Consider the following 22,223-nt stretch of genomic DNA (forward strand, 5'->3'; position numbering starts at 1 on the left):
CTAGTTGGTGCACAGTACTTTCCTAGAATTAGTTCTAGAAAGAGACTTATGCCTTCAAGTCCTATTTTTGGATTGTTATAGTTATTCATGCTTCTAATTAAGCCAATTAAGTATATTTATTATTCATACTTATTTATCAGCTATTAAAAATAAAGTTGTACACCTGGGATCCAAGTCTAAATCAAGTATACCTGCTGATATTCAGCAAACTCTTTTTAATACCTTAAAAATGCATGTAAACATGAGAATTTCCTGACATTTCTTTACTTGTACTGATTTATTAGTTTGAGCTCAAATCCCATAATAAACATGGGAGTGCATGACATTAGCTAATCACTTGTGTTTTTAACATGCTAATGATGAATTTTTACCTCTAGATCTTTGTTTAGACCAGACATGTGAAACACAAGGCCCGAGGGCCGGATCCGGCCCACGAAGTGGTTTCATGTGGCCCGCGAAGCCATCCTGGAAACAGTGAGGGAACGGCCCCCGCTGCCTTGGCCCTGGCCCAGAGACCCTCCTTCTGCCAGAGACCCTCAGATCTGTCCCACTCCTGCCCAGGCCCCCATAGACACCCTTGATGCGAACGATGTAGAGCTGGCCACGCCCACCCAGTAGGCCATACGCACTCTAGCCACGCCCACCCAGTAGGCCACGCCCACCCTGGCCATACCCACCCGGCCCCCTGAGGGCAACCGCACTGCTGATGCGTCCCTCAATGAAATTGAGTTTGACACCCCTGGTTTAGACACTTTTGACCATAATTTGAGCTAAATGCCACGTTACATTTCCTTGTTCCAGTAAAAGGTCCCATGGCAAAATTCTTCAGTAGTTACAAAGCCACATCCTGCCAGTTAGACGAACACGTCTTACATATGAAACATTTGTGGTCGGTCCCTTCGCTCTTTGCTAGAGATGCTAAAGCAGATGCTGACTGATCAGTAATTTCAGCAAAAGGACAGATAGAAGGAGTAGCCCTGGTGGAAGCTAATTCATGGCTGCAAAAGTTTGCTAATGGTAGTTTGCTAATTGTTTGCTCATAATTAATAGACCTGGCCCTCAGGTTTACTTAGTAAAACTTACTCCGAGTAACTCCAGTACCAGAAATCCCTCACTCCAGTCAGAGAGATGGAAATTATGTACAACTTGATATAATGTAACATCTGTATCTCTCTATTCTAAGAGAGATACAGGAAAATGGACTAAATACCCAGTTCTGGTAGCCAGATGCATGACCTTAAGAATATGAATTACTAATAAAGTACCGTATATACTTGAGTATAAGCCGACTCGAGTATAAGCCGAGACCCCCAATTTCACCCCCAAAAACTGGGAAAAGTTGTTGACTCGAGTATAAGCCGATCCGCCGTTCTGCATGCCTCGGAGGCTGGATCCGCGCTCTGCAAGCCTCTGGGATCCTGGGAGGCCTAATGCAAGCACCAGCCCGCCTGCCTCAGATCTCCCCCACCCCCAGATACTGGGCTTCAGCACAGCTGGCTGTCTTGCCAAAGAGAAACATCTGGGAAGGAAAACTCTGTCTTACCTCTTTCCCAATTCTGCCTCTGCCCTTCCTCCTACCAAGGTGTTCTGGGACTAGTTCCCTAGCCTTTTGGAGCTTTTGGTGTTCGCCCATCAGCTGTCTACGGGGAGGCAACAAAGCTGCCTCTCTAGGCTTTGAGAAAAGGCCCCTTGCACAAAAGGCAGCTTCAGGACGAGCTTCCAAAAACCCTTTCCTTCCTTAACGCCCTCCCCACCTTCCCCCAGAAAGCCATATTTCTTTTTTTTTATTGAAATTTTTTATTGAAGTTACAATATTATCCCCTCCCCAACCCACCCCAGAACCCCTCCCCCTCCCCCATATTTCTTCAATAACAAAAACATAAAAAGCTGGTTGGGATGTACTCGCTGATTTCCCCCCCCCCCTTTTTTTAGATGCTAAAACTAAACTCTCCCTCTGCCTTCCAACCAATATCCCTTTTTAAAATCTTACCTTGGCTCCAGATGGAAGAGTAGAGGAACTAAGCTAGTAAGGAGAGAATTTTTTTCTGCAACTTTTTACTCCTGAAGTAGTAGTAGTAGTAATAGTAGTAGTAGGAATAATAATAATAAATCCCTAAAAGTTGTGCCAGAAAATGGAGGACGCTGGGTCTTTGCAAGTTTTAGCTGTCTGTCAGACTGCCTGAAAAGGGCGGCCTTCAGGCAGCCAGGCGGACAGCTAAAGCTTGCAAAGACCCAGCGTCCTCCATTTTCTGGCATAACCTTCGGAGATTACTTTAAAAAAAAAAAACAAAAAAAACCTTCAGAGGAAAAACAGCTGCAGAAACATTTTGTCTCCTTGCTGGCTTGGTTCATCTACTCTTCAGCCAGGAGGGAGTCCAAGGCCTAGAGAAGGAGAGCTTTGCAGCATCCCTATGGACAGCTGATGGGCAGACAGCTGAAAGAAGCAGGCAGGCAGGGCGCGGAGGAACGGAGACCTGCAGGTCTCGGACTGCGGTGGCTTGGGAGAGGTGCGCGCGATCCCGGAAGCACCAAAGCCTCGGCCGCGCACAAGTCCTCTGTAAGTTTTTTTGTTGACTGGAGTATAAGCCGAAGTGGAATTTTTCAGCCCAAAAAGTGGGCTGAAAAATTCGGCTTATACTCAAGTATATACGGTAAATAATATTTATGGGCCTTTGTGTACTTTTTAATATTATTTATGTAAATAAGGAATATAAGCAGAGTCATTTGACTGGAGAACATATAAAGTTAATAAACACTTGAATAAATAAAACAAAAGTACAAATTTTAAAATATAAAACCTCATGAAACTCTCAAATTGACCGAAACTGCACAAATTTTGCTTACTGTATAATTCAAGTTATATAAATGGGCATTTTACATAATTACAAGTTCCATACCACTTATTGTAGTGGAAATCGGTCCTGTAAAATTATGCATGTATGCTCTCTTTGTCTTTCTTGGGGTTGTGGGAATGGATTTGTATTCTGAAAATGTGGTGTACATTGCACAGAGTTTAAATAGCATTGGCATGAAGAGAAATAAGAGTTTTGGTTCATACTGGTAGGAACGGGCTTCTTTGAATCCTTGTATCATGGAAAGATATCTAACACCATTTCCCCTATTTTTTTTTTTTTATTAGCAGATATATCTGACTTGAAAGGAATAGCAAAATCTATAATTATGTTTCTAGGTAACTGGTATCAGGTGCTGCCTAGAAAAGTAGTGTTTGCGAAATCTTTATGCCTTTGCCTTACCTCCTCCCTTTTGTAATATTAAAGGCAGGAGAGAGGAAAATTATTGATGTTATTTATCTGTGTACAAAGAACGGAGTGATCAGGTGTAAGTATACTCAGCATACTGCTAAATTCTGTCTTAAAAGTAGCAGAATAAATGATTTTGTGCACTATATTCATTACTCACTCAAATGACTAAATGGAATCCAGCTAAATGATTTTTTTCATCCAAATTCCTATGCTTTGATTCTTGTTTTGTTGAAACTGTATATAGTACTTAAGTACACCAGACATTTTGCTGAAAGTGTATGGCTTGCTACAGCAGTTGTAAGCAATGATCCATCTAGTTTAATGTTTTAGCTGATATTGGTTCAGAGAAATGCATGAAATTGCCCCACAACTTTTAAGGATTAGAAATTGTTATGTTATTGCCAAATGTATTTCTCTGTTTGTTTATTCAGTTCTGTTTTCTTGATTGTCTCATAACACAAAGTATACATGATATTTTATGGATGTGGAGACAGGATGATTCCAGTAGGTAATGCTCAATTCAGATGTGTTTTCTCTTCATGTCCTTAATTTGCATATCTTATTCTACTGTTGCCTAATCGGGTAGCCTACAGATGTATTGTACACTGTAATTGCCTGCATTTCCAGTCAACCTAGTTTTTAGGTCCATCATTCGTTGCTTAACTGATATAAGACAAACATAGTTACAGTATTTATCTTTCAATAAAGTGTGTCACCTGATATATATCTAATTTTGAACTGTATGTGTTTTTTTCCATTGTATTGTGCAATATTCCTCTATTGTTTTACATAAATTGCCAGGAAGCCACAGAATAGTCTTTTCCAATCTGGGGCCCTCCCATGCACACTATTGGATCTATGACTACTCCCAGAATAGTTAATCTGGATAGCCAGAGCAGAACCTCAGAGCATGAAGTCAGAGAAGTAAACAGTGTTACTCCTTGATATGCAGTACTGTATTTCCTTTATTTCAGAAGTACTCGGCAGTTGCTGAACTTTTATTATTTATTATTTCTGGCTTTCAGCAACAACCATACAACCACAGCTAACCTAGCTAACAAGTGCAATGCAGGGCTAAAGTAATGTTTTCTTTGAATACCAATTTCAGTATGATTACTTCAATTTCATATGCTATGTGAAGTTCTCATAGTGTTTCTTCTTCTATGCTTGTGGTAGTCAAAGGGGAGGCAAAAAGTAGTTAATGTCTTCTCCTTTCCTTGTCTTAATGAGTGGTTGCAGTGGTTTGGTATCCCTCTGTATCTCTTTCTGGAAAATCCTGTTGTTCATGCAAGTTATGCAGGAATAATGCCTTGTCTGAACCAAAAGAGAAAATAGGGTCGTGTAGGCTTTTTGGTTCAATGCCTCAGAAAACAGTGTTAAGTGGGAAAGATGAAAACAATAAGTGCAGCTGGTAACATAGAGAGAGCAACCATCCCTTACCTTAGCAATTGCACCATAATTCTGAAGCATCCTATAATTCCTCTTGTTTCTGCCAGATGCATTTTGGACAAACTTTAGGAAAGAAAGATACCATTATTCAATTACCAAGTGAAAACATCCATTTCTTATCTTTGCCATTCTCCTGATGTTCCTCTGGTGATGTTTTCCTATGCTTTTCTACTCTTACCTGTATTCCACTTTCTCACTCCGGGATTCATGTCTCCATGGAACTGGGTCGCTGTCCTACTTTATCTGCTGTGTTTGGGGAATAGGTAAGCTTTGGCAGAGCTAATACCACAGTTTATTTTGGCAATCATGATGAACTTCTCCATGGTTGTAGGAAACAGTAGAGCTCTCGATGCCCCTGCTTTATATTGGAAGAAGCCATGGGAATATGTAGCTAAGGTGGGCCCTATCTTTGGGCAAAGTTAGGTAGATGCTCTGGGGGCAGATGATAGAGGCAATAATAGATGTGTGACAGAGTTATATTTTGCAACTTGCTATTCATCTCCGAAACTATTTAACTGGTTTTTCTGTTATTGCTGTTGAAATAAAATTAAACTGTCATGCTAGATGGCACGGAAATGCCATGTTATCTTTTGTTTTAGTAGCAAAATGTGTATGCTCCACAGAACAAATTGTGTGCAGTAGGTGTAGTAAATTATAGGTCATCATAGAAACCACAGAACAACTTCTTTTATAAAACTGTTAGTTTTATACAATGACAAAAAATTCCACCATCATTATAAAAACATTCCTTCAGCATAGCTGTTAATAATTTCATCCAAAAAGTGTGAACAATATTAGAATCTTTATTTCATTATTAGAGCCTTCTTACACACCTATTAGATAAGGGTTGAGAGAAGATACTCAGAAGGCCTAAAGGTACTGTCTTTTAATTCATTACAATCTAGTGTTTCTTAAATATTTAGGCTGTAAATCTTCTAACTGTTTAGGTTAAAGCATGCCCCTGAAATTAAATCTTTCTTCCTTCCCTCCCTCCTTCCTTCCCTTCCCTTCCCTTTCCTTTCCTTTCCTTTCCTTTCCTTCCCTTCCCTTCCCTTCCCTTTCCTTTCTTTTCTTTGCTGTAGTAGCATGTGAGGTCTTAATCCTATATGTTACAGACAAGAAACCAACATGCAGAAGCTTTTCCTGCATCCTCTAGACTTCTGATCTTGCAAATAATGCTATAAAAATTACTCAGTTACAAATATTACTATCTCAGTTACCAATACCATAGACACATTGGTCAGGCACTTGTATGCTTATACTTGTATGACATAAATATTTTGGGAAGAACCGTTATCTGCCATTCTCTAACCTTTTCTCTTGTTCCGTTCCATCTCAGTTTAAAAAGTATGCCCTGTTAGAATAAAAAAATGTTAATGACACAGTTGCCAATCTTTAATGACAATAAATGGCTAGATGCAGTTCAGTCAATGTTATGCCATAAGCAAAGAATAAGTATGATGCAGGAAGAAATGAAAGGGGAAAGAAAGCCATGCCAAATTGTTCAGTTATTAAAATCAAAAGAACAAAGATGAAAAATATGACTTACTTGACTCCTAGAATGTCAAACATCTGAGTATAGAAAGGAAATAAAATAAAACCATAGCTTGGGAGGAGCAGTGGTGTCCAAAAGAAATATATTGACAAATTGGAAAACTGATATTTCAGACAAATGAGCAACTTAATAGTATTGGAAAAGGCAATATTTTCTACTAATCAAAGGCTGAAGCAGTATGATTTTATTTCACATAGACTTATGATGTTTTACTTTATAAAGTACATTGTTATTATTATTTTTCTTTTGTAGGTTTTGTATCTGATTATTATATAGCACTATATGGTATGTTTGGTAAACCAGTGACTGTACATTTAGCATACAGGTTAAATTTTTAGTTTCAACCCTAACCCTAATCCCTTTAGTATGTTAATTTGTTAAATTTTAAGAGGATGATTCTTTTTTATTTTGGTTTTGATTTTAATTTTTATTTTTATTTCTTGACTGGTTAATTTAATTTTATTATTCTTGCATATTTTAGTGCTTTGTTTTTGTAGTGTTCTATAAACAAATAATAAAATAAAAAACTAGCTTTATTGAACTGTGGAACTTCCTTCAATTAAATTTTCCGAGGAAATCAGTAATTGGAATTTTTTTGACAACAAATGCTGTGGAGATATATATAACAGATGACTTTGGGAATAAAATATAACTGTTAGGAAAGATCCTGATTAATATATAATAATAGTAATAATAATAATAATAATAATAATAATAATAATAATAATAATAATAATAATAATAATAATAATAATAATAATAATAGTAGTAGTAGTAGTAGTAGTAGTAGTAGTAGTAGTGGTAAGTGACCTTGGAGGTCATCTAGTCCAACCCCCTGCTCAGGCAGGAAACCCTGTAGTACATTTCAAATAGCTGTCCAGTCTCTTCTTAAGGAAAACCCTCATTATTAAGAGTTAATTGAGAATATTTGATCCTGGACAGATCAGAGACAATGATTGGGTGACTTATGGTAGGCCAGAAGCCATTGTGGATTTTCGGTATACAAAATACAATAAATAGACTGCTAACCGAGGGTTTTGAAGTTTAATTTAGCTGTTGGTTTTACCTGTTAACTTTGTTTCCATACAGTAGATAAATGTCAGGCTGTCGGTTTGGTAAAAAATATTCTATAAATGTGTGCTTGCTTACTTTGAAGTATATTTATCAGGGGACAATTTATACATACTGATTTTGTGTGTGTTTTTTCATTTTATGCACTTGTTTGTGTAGTCTTATTTAGGTGTTTTTTTGAAGTTTTGAATAAAATAAAAAAATGATTACAAAAACAGTAATTGGATTTTGATATTTCTCCAACTAGACAACTTTTTTCCCATGTTTTATAAAAAACATAAATTAGTGCAATTTTGTGCATAGTGAATTATAATTTAAAATTAACTTATCATCTTGTCATCTTGTTCTTGTATGTGCTTTGTTCTTGCACTTTTCAAATCAGGCAGATTTACTTATATATACTTAATAATCTCTGTTTAAAATCTGTAATTTGATCAGATTCCAAATATTGATGGAATATGAACCTTCAATTACTAAAACAGTTTTAGTCAATTGTATGTCATCATGTGAATTGTCATCTTATTTCTTTCCATGTGGCGTTGAAATTGAAGGCTAGCAGGAGTAATACCTGCTCTATCTGTTCCTATTCTCATGTTCCCAATTATTCCCTGTCAACTCTGTATGTAATCAGAAACCCAACCAATATCTTAGCATCCCAAGGATGTACGGTATAATCCCTTGACAATAAATAAAATACAAAAGTAACTGGAAATGAGAGAGAAAAATTAGTCCGACTTAATAGATTTCTTTTTCTCCACTTTCCCAAGCGATAATTGATGTTTGTAGTGAAGAGAACTATATAGATCTTACATAATATTATTACGTACCTTTGAGATCTTGCCTAGGAGGTCTACCACCCACATTGTTTCTCAGTGACAACAGTGATTGAATTTGTGGGTAAAGTAGAACACTTCTCTCATTCCCTTTTGTATGTAGCTTAGGAAAATTGTATTGATAAGTCTCTCTTCAGAGAAGACATCTCCGGCAGTCCTTCCATTTGGACTACTTGTAAAAATAGTAAGGATAGCTGAAACTGACCTATCATGAAACAGGCTAAAATTGCGTTCTGTGGTATAGTGCAGGGGTGGGCAACCTTGGCTCTTTTATGACTCGTGGACTTCAACTCCCAGAATTCCTGAGCCAGCATAGCTGGCTCAGGAATTCTGGGAGTTGAAGTCCATGAGTCAAAAAAGAGCCAAGGTTGCCTACCCCAGGTATAGTGTCTACAGCAGGGGTCTTTAAACTTGTCCCTTTTGTGACTTGTAGACTTCAACTCCCAGAATTCCTTAGCCAGGGTGCCTGGCTGAGGAATTCTGGGAGTTGAAGTCCATGAGTCATAAAAGGGCCGAGTTTGAAGACCCCTTCAAACTTGTCCCTTTTGTGACTTGTAGACTTCAACTCCCAGAATTCCTTAGCCAGGGTGCCTGGCTGAGGAATTCTGGGAGTTGAAGTCCATGAGTCATAAAAGGGCCGAGTTTGAAGACCCCTTCAAACTTGTCCCTTTTGTGACTTGTAGACTTCAACTCCCAGAATTCCTTAGCCAGGGTGCCTGGCTGAGGAATTCTGGGAGTTGAAGTCCATGAGTCATAAAAGGGCCGAGTTTGAAGACCCCTGGTCTACAGAGTGGTAAGCGGTAAGCCTTTGGATATGCTGTCTGGGAATGAAAGGAACTGGAAATTTAACACATCTTTTTCAGTGGTATCTTTCGTCTCTTTTATCTTCTGTACTTGTTTCTGTGTCAAGGAGACATGCTTGGTAAAATAAATATGAAACCTGTTCTGAGAGGAACATACTTTTTGTAATTAGAACCAAGGTTCTTTCAACTTAGACATTAGTTTTGACAGGACTTACACTGCTTTTTCAGAATAAAACACATTTTCATACTTTAATATATGAAGTGTTATAATATACTTAAAAATGTGTACAGGCAAATGATTCTCTGCCATCAAACTCAGACTTTGATATCTCTCTGTTCAGATCTGTGTCAGAGAATTTTATTTTATTTTTTTATTTTTGCTAAATTTAGGCAGACAAGTGAGGAGGAGGAAGCCCAAGCTAAACTGTTTAGCTAGGACAGATCTCTGAAGGGACATAATTATAGTGCAAGTTTTTTTTACCAGCAGTGACTGATTACTGTGAGATACAAGCTTTAAATACTCAATTCCTTAGTTCCCTGGAAGATATGGGACATAAAAAGAAATGTAAAATAATGAGATAGCACATGTTAGAACCATTGTTTGCAGAAGCATTAATTTGCTACTGCATGAAACAAATAATTTTTTTAGCTGGCTTCTGGTGTGTGAGAAGAAAGTGTTTAAGACAATTTGAATAGCATGTAATTTCCTTTGGGTGATAATTAATATTTCTACACTTTTTACTTCTTTGAAATTTTGGCATTCTGTGTTCATCACTCTGTATTTAAATTAAATACAAAAATGTCATTGTTTGATATTGTTGTTCTTTCAGTTGACTCTGAAAATTTAAATGACTATAGCAGGATAACAACAACAAATAATTGTTCTTAACCCAGAATAATTCATCCGGAAGGAAAATAGTTCACAATGGGAATGCTAATGTTGGTAGAATTATTTGTGGTGTGACTCTTGACTGAATCTATAGGACAGCTGAAGCAGGAAAACAAAAGGAAGGAAGGAAGGAAGGAAGGAAGGAAGGAAGGAAAGAAAGAAAGAAAGAAAGAAAGAAAGAAAGAAAGAAAGAAAGAAAGAAAGAAAGAAAGAAAGAAAGAAAAGAAAGAAAGTTTGTGAACAAAAAAGAATAAAGGCTGTATTATTAGGTAATTTAGAGCAGTGCAATAGGCAGATGCCAGTCCTTGAGAAACAAGCTTGAAAACATATGCATAATCCTTCTTAGGTTAATAAAATTCTGTTTTACAAAGATTTAAAAAGAATTGTGTTGGAATTAAATTAGCCCAGTTTATGTGCAAAGTGGCTTTATTGAATATATACTGCTCAAAAAAATAAAGGGAACACAAAATAAGACATCCTACTATTAAATACAGTACACTGTGTTGTTTGAGTGTTCCCTTTATAGGGTCAGAATTAAACCTATGATTCCGTATGTATCTAACATTATTAAGTACAGCTAATAAAACTGATCCCTGAATAAAGAAAGATTCCAATGGGATCAAACAATAACTTTCAAACTGAGCTTAAAAAAGAGCTAGCTTCTCTACTTCCTTATTCCGTTTAATAGGGAAAATATGTAAAATATTTCCCAACAGGTAATTGTAAATTATATCTTGCTGAAATAAATTATTTAGCATTCTGTAAATTTACTTAAAATCTGTGAAGGAATAAAAATAGGAAAACAAAGCTTCCACCTGTTTAATTGTATAGATATAGACAGAACATATCTAGCTACCCATCATGTCAAACAAGGTTCTGCAGGAGATACATTAGGATCTACTGAAAGATGTATATCTGGGTGTTTTGCAGTAGATTTCCATTGACTGAACTGCTTGAAATTAAAAAGAAGAATACTTTGGAACAAATTATGAATTATGTGTGAAACAACAGAATATAGTTCTAGGTTATAAAACTAATGTCTGGATTTAGTATATGTTCAAGGGAAAGCTCTGTTCATTAATTTTAAATATAACTGTAGAGTCTGATTTTATTTTGCATGTGTTCAAGGCAAGTCTTGGCCAGTTTTCTTCAAAATTAATTTAAACCTAAAAGGAAAAAAAACTTTCCTTAAATGGGCTTTTGTTCATCTTTCCTATTTGAAACGTAGTTAGTCCTTATTTTTAAGCTTAATATCATCCATTTTTTTCTTTCTTGTTTGTTTTTAATAAATGAGTCATTTTGAAACTGATATTTTTGTTGCTAATTTATGTCTTGTGTGAAGATGTAGTCAAACAACATGCCTCAAAAGGGCATGCTTCAGACTGACAACCAGATATTAGATTTAAAGTGATATTGGGTTTCTTAAGCATCAAAAAGAGATAGATATAGGCAGATTTGTGATAGAATTCACAAGAGAACCTTCAGATTTTGTCAATTAAATGACATTGACCATGTCATCCAAAATCTAATTTGAAATCTTCCAGGACCTCAACTTACTTTTGGGGGAGGGTTGCATTTTTGACTCTAACAACTACCTCCATAAGTCCCTGTACTTTTCTTGTCGAGATTTTGGAAGGGGTTTGCCAATGCCTGCTTTACTGGAACTCACCATCTCTGAGTTTCTAACCTGTTATCTTAATCACTTCACCAAACTAGCTTTTTTATCCTACAAAATAGTTTTAAACAAATGTGTAGAACTTATATTGATATAGGAACAGTGTTAAGATTGAAATTCTGTCTTTGAAATACTGGAAGCATGGCAAATTATAATTCGATAGTTTACTTCGACTCAAGGACAGATGTCTCTATCACGAATCAACATTATGCAAAGAGTACCTTCATTATCAGCTGCTTTCTTTGGCCACATATATCTTGCAATTCCAATTCCTTTCGCTTGATAATAGTGTCTAGCACAGAACTTGCAAAGTTTCTATCTTCAGAGATACAGGTTTTTTTCCTTTGCTTCACTGCAGAACTACATTTAATATTTTTTTCACAAAATGTAATAATAGTAAAGTTGGAAGGGACCTTGGAGGTCATCTAGTCCAACCCCCTGCTCATTTAGAACTAATGAAACACAATCTTCTTTGTTCTTTTTCATAATTAACAAAAAATCCCTTTTTTACTATTCTCTGCAATTGCTGTCATAAATGTGCCACGTATTAACACTATGGGAATCACAGTTACTTGTAGAAATAGGGAAAGTCAAAATAAATTCAGGATATTTATCAGCATATATTTAAAATTTGAAAATGAATACAGAAACATTCTTTATTTTTGTTGTGCTAACTTTCTTTAAAAAAACTTGGTAATAACAATAACACTGCAGGAAAAAAAATCTGTTTTATATTTTAGTAAACAGGACAAATTCTAAAATGGGCATTGGCATTTTAACTTTAATGGCATTGGCATTTTGTTGTACAAAATGGTTACTATGCTCGAGTAACACAGATATTTATCACTAAAAAAGTGAACTAACTTTCCAGGATGTTTCTTACCATCCCATGGTTTCTCTGCGAAGCTCAAAAGTATTGCTTTAGATTAGACCTGTGCAGTCAGAAGCACCATGCCCCTCTTTAAAAATTGGTTAGTATAAAAATTTCTCTTTAATACAGGTTTCTTAAAAAAAATATATAAGAGAAGCTGGGTTAATTCTTTCAAACATCCTCTGAAACCAATTATAAATGTATGACTCTTCTCTGCTCTTTTAAAACTAGGATTGCTTTTTTTTCCATCCAGGATTAGTTTTTTTTTCATCTCAGTGAATGCATTTTTAAACAGCAAAAGGGAAATAAGTGATACTGGGATATCAGTCTGCAAATCTGAAAATATTTGACTTTCAGGTACAGAGATGAACAGATTTCCTGGTATTTTTTCTCTTCTCTGTCCTGGTTTAGCTACTACTGTATGACAATAATAAGAACCATTCATATTTATAGCAGGAGGGGTAGAACCTTTGGGCATTGCAGATATAATTCCCATAATCCCTGATTATTTTTGTGCTGGCTAGGACTGATGGAAATTGAAATATTGTAATATGTAGGAATACAGATGCTTTCTTCTATCCAAACTACATATTGTCTATAGGATATCAGTGAATTCTGTTTTTCAGTATTAACTACATACTGACAACCTATGTACTCTAATCATATTTTTTATCACTTTCTAATATTTTTACTCAAATTATCGAATTTTGGATAGTGAGACACTTTAGTAAAAGTTTTCCAACCCCTTTCCATTGACTGAATATTATGATTTCTCTCTTTTCTTTGTTCTAAGTGCCAGCTTTTAAAAAGCTACAAAAATTAAAGGCAGTAGAAGCTAAATGAGTAAATTTAATCAATATAATCGACTTTTACCAGAATTAAACACATTTAACCCTAGGTTTTCTTTAAAAAGAAGCCATGTACAAATGCACAATTTTGTGTCCTTTAACAAATGGCTATTAAAATATATTAAGGTGAACCCCCATTTAGAGAGTATTCCAAAATTCAGCTGCTATAGGAATAATTAACATGTTATTAAAATTTAATTTTGGTCTTCTCAAAATCCATACATGATCATCCCTATTTATATCCTTTCCCTTTGTTTTAAAATACTCAATCACCTTGCATACTTAATCACTCTTTACCTGTTTTTCACCTATAATTATTTCTCTATCTTTTGATTTCTTATAGGACTCTACTATTATATCTTTTGTTTTAGTTATTCCTTTCTAAACACTTAAATATTTAATTTTATTAGATTTGTTTTACTAAATTTGGAAATCTGCCCAACTCCAAAGTGTCTTTGGGTGATTTAACATAGTTAACAGAAAGAAAAAGAGAAAGATGGGAGGAAAGGAAAAATGCATTTGTATCTATAGACAAAATCAAGCAATAGTGTACATAAAAACTACTAGGGGGCTGATAGACAGCCTAACCCCAGGACTGGGGAATAAGCTAGTTTTTAAAGACTTTTTAAAGAACCTTTGTAGAGTGGAAGCCACAGAAATATCTCAGGGAGGAGAATGTTCTTCCAAAACAGAGTTCCCCAACTTTTCGGCTTTGCGGACCAGCCGAGAAGGGGGAGATGATTACATTTGAGCAGCTGGCAAGTGCACGCAGCTCCATTTGCACGAATGGAGCAAATGGAGTGCACACACTCACCCACTGCTCATCCAAGTGGGGATGTGCATGAATGTTCGCCTGCCACCTCCGTGACCTGGCAGTGGGCCACGGCCCGGGCATTGGGGACTCCTGTTCCAAAAGACAGGTCTGGTGACAGATAAGGTGTTTTCCAGGGTCCCATTAAATTCCATTGTTCAATTGAGAGGAACTGGAGCACTCTCAGTCCCCCCAATTATAATGAACTTACGGAAACCACTGGACTTGGTTTCAGTTGAGGGTAGTCCCTCAAATATTTGGCCTCTGTCCTATGAAACAAGAGCCTGTTTGATGTAGTGGTTAAAACTCCAGGCTAGAAATCAGAAGATTGATTTCTAATCATTGTTGCTCAACCCTTGGAAGGAGGCAGTGGCATAACACTTATGAAAACGTTGCCAAGAAAACTGCAGGTTCCAGGCAGTCACCAAGAGTCAGCACTGACTTGAAATCTCTCTCTCTCTCTCTCTCTCTCTCTCTCTCTCTCTCTCTCTCTCTCTCTCTCTCTCTCTCTCTCTCTCTCTCTCACACACACACACACACACACACACACACACACATCGTATGAAGAAATTTATAGATGACAGCCAGCGCTTGTATATAGTTTATCTTCAACTTACGACCTCAATTGGGCAATTTCCATTGCTAAGCAAGACAGCTATTAAGTGAGTTTTCCTCATTTTACGACCTTTCATGCTACAGTTGTTAAGTGAATCAATGCAGTTGTTACATTAATAACATGGTTGTTAAGTGAATCTGGTTTCCCCATTAACTCTGCTTGTTAGAAGATCTCAAAAGGTGATCACTTGATCCCAAGACACTGCAATATATGCTAGTTGCCAAGTGTCCCAATTTTGATCAGGTGACCATGGGGATGCTGCAGTGGTCAAAAGTGTGAAAACGGTCATAAGTCACTTTTTCAGTGCCATTGTAACTTTGAACAGTCAGTAAATGAGTGGTTGTGAGTCAAGGACTACCTGTACCCTGAAACCAACCAGCAACCAATGGAGCCAGATGATTATGGGTATATCAAAATACTCCTGTGGCTGTATGCATTACTGCATTTTGGACCATCTGTATCTTCTGGGTGATTTTCAAGGGCATCTCCAGGTAGAAAGCAGATTGCAATAATCCAGTCATGAGGTGATTAAGAACGGGCCGCACAAGCAGGGGGCGGTGCCCATGTGCATGTAGCTCCACTTGTGCAAGTGGCAGGCAAGCGTGCATGTGCAGCTCACCCATTGCTTGCGCAAATGGAGCTGCATGCACATTCGGCCGTTGCTTCTGTGTAACTATCCCCTCTCCACCCACCCATCCATTGCCGCTGGTGGTCCGCAAAGCCAGAAAGTTTGGGGACTGTTGGTCGGAAGGACCTCCCGATTAAGAAATCGGTACAATTGGATGTAAAGCCACCCCCTCTCCAGCCACAGCTGCCATCTCGTCATATTTGTTTCATTGAATCTTATCTCGAATGATTTATTTCCTACGTGCCTTGACTTAATCTTTTCATCTCTTTCTGATTGAAACAAACATTACACTGATTTACATTTGCCATAATATAAAGATTTGCTTATTGTAGTCTCCTCTATTCCACTGCCTTACTCTATTTAAATTTTGATTGTATGTTTAGAGGAAGTAACGACATAGTAATACTGTTCTATATTTCCTCAATGGTGAGGAAGATGATGAATGATCTAATCAGTATCCAAAGACAAGATTTTTTGTGAGCTTCCTGAATTAGCAATGGGCGTAAAGATTTTTGTTGTTTGTATCTTGCCTTTATTATTTTTATAAATAACTCAAGGCGGTGAACATATCCAACACACCTTCCTCCTCCTGTTTTCTACACAACAACCCTGTGAGGTGAGTTGGGCTAAGGGAACTGACTGGCCCAAAGTCACTCTGCTGGCTTTCATGGCTAGATGGGACTAAACTGTCAGTTTCTCACTTTCTACCCTGATGCCTTAACCACTATATCAAACTGGCTGTCGTGCTTCTAATACAAAATGAGAAAACTGTAATTGAGAATGCATTTGTTCATATAACTGAATGTTTCAATAAAATAGTCAAAGTTTAAAGAAAATTATTAGCAGAGGTAAAATATTTCATCAAGCTTCAGGGACACAGATGTCCATTTTGCAATTATGCAAGTTAGCTTATTCTTATTAAGTTTAACATATTCTGCAAATATTATATTTGTATGGGTTTTAAGTGCATTGTTGTCTTTCATTCCTTTTTCTAGGATCTTTACTGAAGATTTTAAATAGTTATGACTATTTAATCACAATATAGCTATTTATTGCTGGAAACAAATCAAAAAGAGGGGATTTCTTTTATGAGTAAGACTGTATTACTAAGCAAATATATTGATTAGAGAAAATGATTTAGCAATAATAATTGTGTAATAAAATATTTCAATTATTTGGATATTATGCATAAAATTCATAGCAAGTATCTTGAGAATATTTATTCTCAGGAATAATTCCTTTGCTTTTTGCAAATACTGTGATCTGTTCATAGTAATCATGGTTCAGTCTTTGTCTTCTAGTATGATGATGATAGTCTGATCCTTTTTTAAATTTCTGAGGGCTGCTCTGTCCTTGTCTTCTTCTGTTCTGTAGAATGATGATTTGTCTGATGTTTTCTTAGACCTTTGTGAGAAGTCCAGTACTTTTAAATGCTCCTTCTAAGGCTGAAAAAGATTCCAGGTGATTGGCATCATCTGAAATGAATGGTTGTAAGTTGAGAACACCTGTTTTTCTAGTCTTGTACTCCAGTAGAACAATCAATAACTATTTTTATTTAAAAGAAAGTATCTCCAATTTTTTTACACTAGTGTCCAAAAAGCACATTTGGTTTTTGAATTTGTCAGTGTTAGCCAGTGTTGCAGCAGATGCAGCTTAATGATGATATGTATACAGTGGTATTGTTCCTTCTTTCTCTGTATGATCTGAAACTAAATTATTTCAGAGAAGCTAGTATGTTTTTCCCCCCTCTCTCTCTCTCTCTCTGTGTGTGTGTGTGTGTGTCTGTGTGTGTGTGTGTGTGTGAATGTGTGTATGTATTTAAAACAGGAACAATATACTGTATAGTTGTGAACAATATACTGTATAGTTAGTTAACTGTCTTAAGTGAGTTTGTGAATCATGGCAAATGCCTTTTAATATCATGTGAGGAGGATTTATGGCCTTGAGTCAGAAAGTTGACCTAGTTTCCTATCTTGAAAATAAATGTTTAGTACATGCCACCAGTCCCTTTTCCTCAGTTGCTTGACCATATCCAATTACTCTGACAGATGTACTTCTTTCATCCTAATCATTTGACACAATTAATAAACACAGACTAGGATGCTGTTATAACCAGAGGACAGATCTATGGTATTATTCTGCAGCAGCCAACAAAATCCCATTTTATTCTTCATTGAAAATCTAATAAATAATTTGTGTTCTAGTATCATTTACAAGAACCATAGAAATAATTGAGAATTACAACTCATTTCATAAAGATAAAAGAGTTCCTCTCCTCAGTAACAATAAGCTGTGAAATTCATCTCACTCTTGTTATACATTACACAATCTCTGCTATAAATATTTTTATAATTGAGAAAGTTAACTGAAATTTTTGCTAAAAAGCAATGTTATGTCACTGATTTTTATCAGAAATTATTTAAACAGTTTGACTTTTTAAATAAAGGATAATAAAAAAACTGTTAAGCCACCATTAAAGGAAAAAAAATCCCAACTCATGTTCACATAGTACTCAAGTTTCTTCTTTTTTACATTTTTATATTTCTTTGATATTCTCTATTTTTATATTTCAGCAACATTTCCAGGAATTTAAGAAGCCAGTTTTTGAGTTACCATTTACATGCAGAATGTAATGCATTATAAACATTCCTAGAAACAGATGGTGGTGTATTAGATGAAATCGATTTGTTTAAACTCAGATCTGCTGTATCGGTGGCTAACACAAAACAATGTGTGCATTTAATTTAATTTAATTTTACAAAGGAAAGTCCAAGGAAGCAGGAATCTTTCTCCTCAGTTAATTCTCTAAGGAAGTGATGTAAAACTTCCACTTGGTGGACAGTTTGAGTGGTCTTTCTCTGACATATCTAGAACAGGGCTTTTCAACCTTTTCACAGATTGTACCACTTTTAGGGTATGGCAGTATTTGAGTACCCCCCAATCACCTAGCAAGGTATCAAAACTTGATGGCTGTGGGGGGAAAAAAGAGGAAAAAGTGATAAAGTACAGGTAGTCCTCGACTTACAACAGTTCGCTTAGTGACTTTTCAAAGTTACAGTGGCATTGAAAAAAGTGACATATGACCATTTTTCACACTTAATGAATGTTGCAGCATCAGCAGGGTCATGTGATTGACATTCGGATGCTTGGCAACTGATTCATACTTATGATGGTCACAGTGTCCCAGGATCATGTGATCCCCAATGGCCAGGCGGGCGTGACTAACACAATGTCGCTCAGGTTGCAGGATGCCTGTGGAGGGTGCGGGAAGGGCTGTGGGGGGATCCGGGGGTCTCTGGTGGAGGAGGGTGGGACTGGGGTAGGCGCCAGGGCATGGTCCACCATCAGAGGCTCGCTGTCCCTCTTGGGCCATACGTGGGACTCCCTGACAGTAGCGGCTGCCCGGAGCCCTGGGAAGCAGAGGGTAAGCACCCAGCCCTTGGACTCCCAGGGCACCAGGGCCCTGCAGCCCAACCAGTCCAGCCCCACTTCCCTGAGGGGTGCCCAGCTGCGCTTACCTCGAGGTGGCTGCTGCTGATGTGCCCACTCTTCTTGGCCAGGTTGCTCATGGTGGGTGCAGGAGGGCAAAGTGCTTGGGTCAGAGAGAGCCCCACTACCTCTCCATGTGAGGAGACCCAGCTTTGTACCCAAAGCATCCTTAGCAATAGGATGGGAGACCATCAGGATAGGCCAGGAGGAGAGGGCAAGGGGATGGAGAAAAGATAGTAGGGCTGCTGGTGGCCAAGTGCTAAGGCAGGACTTCCCTCAGACCTCCCCCCTTCTCATTCCAATCTTACTCATTCCTTCCTTGCTCCTTTCATCCCTGCCCTACCTCTTACCCTTCCTCCCTGTTTCTCATTCCCATCTCCTTCCTTCCTTCCTTCCTTCCTTCCTTCCTTCCTTCCTTCCTTCCTTCCTTCCTTCCTTCCTTCCTTCCTTCCTTCCTTCCCTGCCTCCCTTTTTCATTCCCCTCTCCTTCCTTCCTTCCTTCCTTCCTTCCTTCCTTCCTTCCGTGCTGCTAGTGGCCATGGCTTCAAAGGCCACTGTAAATTCCTGGACAAGTGCCACACAGCCTTAAGAGCAGAGTGGTGTGAAGATATTTGCAATGAGGAAGGGAGAAAAACAGGCAAGAAACGCAGCAGGGGAGGGGTTGCCCTTGGTGAGGAATGAAGAAAGTCACCATCCCCTGAAGGAGACCAGCAAATGGCCCTTGACCACTTCGTACACCCGGCTCTGTGGGCTCCAGTGGTGGGGACACTGCGAATGGAGTGACAGTCCGTGTTACTTGCGCTATGCCTCCCAGGCGCCCCCCCCCAGTAGGCAGCAGCACACTCTCCTTGTCGCATGGAGAGGCTGGGCTGGGTGAGGCGAAGCTGGTGAGAAGCAGAACCTGCCTGGGTGCACACACGCACACAAGAGGCAGAAAGCATACTGGGCCTGCTGCCCCGGGTGAAAGGGAAGCGCTCAGAACTCGGTCAGCCTGCGGGTTAAAACGGTCACCTGGGATGCCAGGCCTCATGCACTCTCTGCCTCCTTTGTGCGCACCCAGGCAAGTTTGGCTTCTCACCAGCTTCGCCTCACCCGACCTAGTCTCTCCACTCAGAGAGGAGAGCATGCTGCTGCCTGCCGAAACCAGGCAGGCTGGGGGAAGGGGCTGGGTGGCATAGTGCAAGTAACATGGACTTTCACGCCAGTTGTGACATCCCCAGAGCCCACAGAGCTGGGTGTGTGAAGTGGGCGAGGGCCATTTGTTGGTCTCCTTCAGGGGATGGTGCCTTTCTTCATTCCTTGCGGAGTGTGACCTCTCCCCCGCTGCATTTCTTGCCTGTTTTTCGCTGCCACCTGTGTGTCTGCTCAGCACAGATGGCTGTCACAGAAGTTGTAGATCGGCTCCCGGCCAACCTGTTTTATATCCTTGCCTCTCCCCTCTTTCTTTTCCCTTCAGTGCAGCTTCAGCTCACTCCTCCTCCTCCCAAGGCTGCATCTTTTCCTTTTTTTCTCCCTCTCCTGGCAAAACTGCCTCCTTTTATAGCCTCTTATGTCTCCACTCTCCTCCTTTTTCTTACAGAAGTGTTGATCCTGGGGGCCTTTGTCGCAGCCCTGCAGCTCCTGAGGACTCCCTCATGGCAAGTCTTGCGCTGCACCGCTTTGACTTGTTCCCTCCCCTTGCTACATTTGGCTAGGCTGGGCAGGGCTGCGTACCACCTGCCAGCACCAATGTACCACCGGTGGTACACGTGCCACTGGTTCAAAAGCCCTGATCTAGAATCATCCACCCAAAATGAGTGAGGCCAGGCTACTAAGTGGGTATAATAAGAGACAGTCAAATGATTGAAGGCTTAAAGTTCTCCTTTTGTTTCTTGAAATTCACTGTGTTTTGTTCTGTGTATTCCAAAAGGATTCTGGGAGCCATAAAAGGAAGTGAATACTAGCTTTGATCTATAATTACTTCTAAGCTTGTAGTTCCCAATCCTTCTAGCTTTGTAGTTGCCAGAATTTGTTAAAATTGCTATGACAATGAATATGCTGCTAAATAGGAGAACTTGCAGTCAGAAAGTACCTATCAACAAATATGTATGTATGTATATAACAATTTAACAGATATTTAAAAAGCATGTCAGGAACTGAACAGCTACCTAAAGCAACTCCTCCATGCTCTTGAAGCATTTATGCTTAGCCAATTATGTATTGAAATAATTCAAATAACTTTTTATTGAAACTAAGATGCAAAATGAATTAACTTCCATTTTATTCATGTTACTACAATGGCAACTATAAGAAAATAATGAGAATTTTTTTTAATTAGCTTGAACAAATTGTTAATCTTTAAGAAATTATTTTAAATAGAGATATCTTGTTTCAGTAACCTGCTTACATACATATTTAAAGTTGTATATACATATTTGAAGATACATGCAAGAGTGTATTTTCATCATCTGTTTTGTTACAAGTTTAATGTAAATAGTAATTATTGGGTTTTTGTGATCCGTTTCACTTGAATCATATTCACAGAGCCTTTGGGTTTGTATGCACCTGTGACGCTGTGCTCTGTGTTGTTCTGTGAGGCAGGACTGATACTCATCTAGCAGAGAAGGAATAAATGTCATCCTCCTTCCATGGTAGAATTAATTAATTAATTAATTAATTAATTAATTAATTAATTAATTAAACTTATATACCGCCCTTCTCCCGTAGGACCCAGGGCGGTTCACAAGGCAATTAAAACAATATAACAATACAAAAGTTAATAACAAATTAAAATAAATTAAATTATCCTTAATTAAAATCTAAAACCCTTAACTCTAATTAAAAACCCAATTGCAATAGGTTAAAAATTAAAAGTTCTCAGTCCTGGCCGGAAAGCTCAAAGAGCCAGGTCTTCAGGTCCCAGCGGAACGAACGAAAATCTGGGGCAGCTGTGATTTCAGCATTGGTTTTCCTGACAGCTTCATTGAAAATCACATTATAGCATTACTGTTAGAAGGGCAACTTATATCCAGGGAATGTTTGATTTGTTTGTTTGTATCCCACCGTTATTATTTTGCAAATAGCTCAAGGCAGTGAACATATCTAACACACTGTCTTCCTGTTTTCCCCAAAACAACCACCACCCTGGGAGATGGGTTGAGTTGAAAAAGAGTGAAAGCCCAAGGTCACCCAGATGGCTTTCATGGCTAAGGTGGGACTAGACCTTGTGGTCTCACATTTTCTAGCTTGTGCCTTAACCAAGGGTAGGCAACCTTGGCTTTTTTATGACTCGTGGACTTCAACTCCCAGAATTCCTGAGCCAGCATGGCTGGCTCAGGAATTCTGGGAGTTGAAGTCCACGAGTCATAAAAGAGCCAAGGTTGCCTACCCCTGCACTAGACCAAGCTCTCTTTGTGATAAATCCTTGGACACTGCAAATTAAA

The 22,223-nt window shown here is 38.3% G+C and overlaps 1 protein-coding gene across 1 annotated transcript in view; it reads left to right on the top strand.

Moving 5' to 3' along the window:
- The window catches only part of IGSF3 (immunoglobulin superfamily member 3), a 113,828-nt gene that overhangs the window by 36,033 nt on the left and 55,572 nt on the right, over window positions 1-22,223 (top strand). The gene's annotated exons all lie outside the window — the stretch shown is intronic.

This window comes from Vipera berus (genome assembly GCF_964194415.1).
Source record: "Vipera berus genome assembly, chromosome: 4".
In the NCBI taxonomy this organism is placed as follows: domain Eukaryota; kingdom Metazoa; phylum Chordata; class Lepidosauria; order Squamata; family Viperidae; genus Vipera; species Vipera berus.